Source organism: Orycteropus afer, unplaced genomic scaffold (genome assembly GCF_000298275.1).
Source record: "Orycteropus afer afer isolate SDZICR_OR568_19922 unplaced genomic scaffold, OryAfe1.0 scaffold00105, whole genome shotgun sequence".
In the NCBI taxonomy this organism is placed as follows: Eukaryota; Metazoa; Chordata; class Mammalia; order Tubulidentata; family Orycteropodidae; genus Orycteropus; species Orycteropus afer.
In genome coordinates, this window is record NW_006921692.1 from 1113713 (window position 1) to 1114312 (window position 600).

Sequence of the window (600 nt, forward strand, 5' to 3'; positions counted from 1 at the left end):
CAAAACAAATCAATATGTAACTAACAGTTAAAGAGAACCTCAAAATGTCTAAGAAACAACAGGCAACCCCCAAATAAAAAAAAAAAAAAAAACAGGACAAGGCCTTAGAAACAAAACTCCAAACAAAGGTCTCATTAAACATGGAAGAAGAGAAGGCACTATAATTATCTGAGAAGGGATTTAAAAAATATATTTATAGAGCTCTACAAGAGCCTAAGGAAACCCCAAACAGATGCAAAGAGAACACCAATAGTTCCCTGGAAGAACTCAGGAAAATCATTCAAGAACAAAATAACAAGGTTAATGCACAATCAGAACTCATACAAAAATGACAGTTAGAAATCCAGAAGTTGAATTGCAAGATTACAGAATTACACAATACGGTGGAAGCACAAAAGAGTAGGATAGAACTGGCTGAAGAACGCATTTCCCAACTAGAAGACAAATCCCTGGACACCAGCCTGTATGAAGAAAAATCAGAACAAAGATTTAAGAGAAATGAAGAGAACCTAAGAGTTATATGGGATGACATGAAAAGAAACAACATACGCCTCATTGGAATTCCACAGGAAGAGGCAAAAAAAAAAAACCAAGAAAATT